Source organism: Artibeus jamaicensis, unplaced genomic scaffold (genome assembly GCF_021234435.1).
Source record: "Artibeus jamaicensis isolate MK-2021 breed Jamaican fruit bat unplaced genomic scaffold, CSHL_Jam_final contig_388, whole genome shotgun sequence".
NCBI classification, from domain to species: Eukaryota; Metazoa; Chordata; class Mammalia; order Chiroptera; family Phyllostomidae; genus Artibeus; species Artibeus jamaicensis.
In genome coordinates this window covers 4,959,535-4,963,202 of record NW_026521813.1, presented here as the reverse complement: position 1 = coordinate 4,963,202, position 3,668 = coordinate 4,959,535, and the positions used below count along the sequence as shown (strand labels likewise).

The 3,668-nt window shown below is 35.3% G+C and overlaps 1 pseudogene; it reads right to left on the bottom strand.

Annotated features, from left to right (window-relative positions):
• Nucleotides 1-729: 729 nt before the first annotated feature.
• LOC119055355 (uncharacterized) lies at nt 730-822 on the bottom strand (annotated as a pseudogene).
• Between the last annotated feature and the right edge of the window lie 2,846 nt (nt 823-3,668).

Genomic DNA, 3,668 nt, shown 5'->3' with positions numbered 1-3,668 from the left:
TTTTTCTGCTTTGAAGACTCCTGTATTTCCATCAGTTGCACAGATTCAGACAAAGAGCACATGCTTCATTATTATCTATTGCATCGAATGCTGTTATGAGGATGCCGTAAGACTTTAAGGGTAGGGATGAGAGCAGTGTTGGGCAGCATTATGTTTTACCATTGATTGCTCTTTTGAATATTAACATCCCCAGCAATTTTATTCTTTTCCTGAAAGCTAGGGAATTGAGGGCTGAACAATAATTACATGTGACCCTCACAGCTGGTATGTGCACTGCTTCTTCCTTTTTATGGCTTTTATTTTTTGTTTCAATCTAATTACCTCTTTGTGACTTATCAAAGATACCTCAGATAGGCTCAGATAATATACTGGCTGTACATAAATCCATACTTATTTAAAAATTCATTAGATTAACAGTAGTCATGTACTTCAGTCCTATTCACTCCGCAGTAAGTGTAAAGAAATTTCCCAGCCACGTAGCCACAGGCTCATGCTAGTAATGTGCCCTGTAGAGGAGACTTGCAGCCAACTTCAATAAGACAGCAAGCCATTCTTAATTCCAGAAGACTGAAATTACAAAACTCCTTCATCCTCCTTATGATGTCCTCTGGTCTTTTTAATTCTTGTAGTTTCAGAAATATGTAAGTAGTAAGTTTTCATGCATGAGTATAATTTCTAAACCAGGCTCAGAAAAATTACACACATATCATTTTAACTTGTTTGGCCTTCTGGGATTCCTTGCTAACTTTAATAATTTAGAACATATTAAACTGATAAGAATAGATAGTACACTTGATCTTAGCCAAAAGGCCAAGAAGTGATTAGGACATATTAAAGGCCATCTATGAATACTGGATTTCCATGAACTAGTCTATGAATTATAACAACACAAAACTTTGATTATCAATACTTGCTACCTGAACTTTATTGTTTTTTTAAATAATTTTATTTAGTTATTTTTCAAGTACAGTTTTTTGTCTGTTTCTCCCAACCCAGCCCCCCTCGCCCTGTGCTCCCACCTCCCTCCCATTTCCACCCCCCTTAGTTCTCGTGTCTGTGTCCTTCATATTTGTTCCTCTAAATCCCTCTCCCATTTCCCCCCTTAAATTTCCTTCCTTCTTCCCTCTGGTCACTGTAACCTTGTCCTCTAAATAGTAAGTCATAAATAGTAAGTCTAAAAGCATTGTAAGGCATTGTACAAGGCCCTTAGGATACTGGTTTGCATTAGGTGATATCACAAAGCAGGAGGCTATGATAGCTTGAAGTAAGCACCAGCTTTGAAATCACAAAATGCGGTCCTTTCAACACCATCCCAGCAACTCACTCACAGTGTAACTCACACAGTTCCCTCATCACTGAGACAGAAATCATTTTCTCACAGATTTTTGTAAAAACTGAAATAATTGTGTTTTAACATTTACTGTAGCAAAATATAGAAATTCTGGTTATGGGGCATTGCATTTAACATACTGCCAATAAGTTTAAAGTGCATATTTTCATTATGACAAGCAATGCATTATACCACTCTATGCCAATTATCCATCTTTCCTGAAATGATATCAGTATGGCAGAATTTAAATATTTCTTCGGCTATTTGGTTTGAAAATCAACTATTTCCTAAATGCGATAACTTAATAGTACCACTGAGTTATTACTATCATGTGTCAAAGTGAGAAGCATGCATAACTGTGCTTTGATGGGACAAATTTCATTATTCACATTTGAAAACTCATGTCATTGCTAGCATGATAAAATTTAATAATGTATAAATCCTCTATAAAATTCTGAAGAGTTAATACCTTGTCAAAGGATCAGTTCAAAGTAACTTAACTTCTTGGATATTTCTAATTTAAAACCGCTTTTTCCTAACTAGGAAACTTCTCTGGTTTTCTTGAGTGAAAATGAAAAAAAAATTACACATATATAATTATAGATTATCATTTTCAAGGGTTTCTATAAAAATATTATCTCCAATTTTTAAATTAAATTTCTAATTAATTCTGTTTTCTTAATGTAATTTTTAAGGTGTTTTAAAATGAAGTAGATGATGTCATGATTGTTTTAATAATTTTATTTCATTACTGAATTGGTCTCATTTACAATGACCTAAGTGAGGATTGGTCATCTTTTGTCTATTGCTTCCCTTCATTCCCGAAGTATTATTGAGGTTGAAATCTAAGAGGGAAGATATGGTTTTGGTGACAGAATATTGTATATATTGAAAGTCACATGGTCAAATATTAGCTGTCTAAAGATAGACACATGGTTTAGCAATACGGTCCTAAACACACAGCACATCACCTCACAACTGATTTGACCTGGGCAATCTTGGAGAGATTGCACTTTTTTTTTTTAAATCATGTTTGTCCCTGATCTCCATTCTACCTCCTAACTCATAGAAAGTTATTGCTGGATTTCCACCTTGATGATGCAGAAGCTCTGAAACACCAGAGTGACCATGATTTCTGTGTTGGGTGAGTGATAATTTACTGGAAACCCATTTAACATTACTCAGAACAGACAGGAAAATAAATATATTGACTGATTTTTGCTAAATTTTGGGGGGTATTTTTTTTTGTATGAGTTTGGTTTTCTGGATAGTACTGTTTTGTTAACCAGAACTGTACAAAAGAATATAAGATGTGGGAGGGGTTGTGACTCTGAGTAGTCAGCCAGAAGGGAGAACCCAGCAACAAGTGAGTCACCAGTAATCAAAGCCCAAGTACAACAACAGAGCATATATAAACTGAATAAAGGGCAACCCTAAAGCCTTTAGATCTGGAGACTGCACCACTGAGTCCCACAAAATTCCTACCACAGAAGTTGACCCCACAAAGACAGGCAATCGAAGCAGAACAACCCAAGACACAGAAACAAACAAAAAGAGTCACTTAAAATGGGGAACCAAAGAAATGACCCTCAATTGAAAGGAGAAATCCTCAAAAAAAGAAGTAAGCAAAATTGAGGCAAGCAATCTATCAGACATAAAATTCAAAATAATGATTATAAGGATGCTCAAGGAACTCAATGAGAACTACAAGGAATTTAATGGGAGCTACGGTGAACTTAGTGGGAATTACAGCAGCAAGAAAAAAGACTTAGGCTACAAATCAGAGCCACATAAAAGAAAATCTTGGAGGTCTTCAAGAAAGATATTGACAATAACACAGTCATCATAGGGGATTTTAACAGCCCACTGTCAACAATGGAAAGATCCTCCAAATAGATTCAACAAGGATACAGTGGCACAGAATGATACTCTAGACAAAATTGACTTCAGAGAAGCAAAATGCACATTCTTTTCAAACGCACATGGACATTTCAAAGAGAGACCACGTGGTAGGACACATAACGAGCTCCAACAAATTCAATAAAATTGAAATCATATCAAGTATGTGCTCAGATCCTGTTGGATTGAAACTAGAAACCAACTCAAGGAAAAAACTAAAAAACATTGAAATACATTGAAAAACATTGAAAAGCATTGAAACAATCAATAACATATTATTAAATAATGGGTGAGACAACAATCAGATCAAGGAAGAAATAAAAATTATCTGGAAACAAATGAAAATGAACACAAAACAACCCAAAACCTATGGAACACAGAGAAGGCAGTACTGAGAAAGAAGTTCATAGCAATACAGGCCTCCCTAAGGAGGACAGAA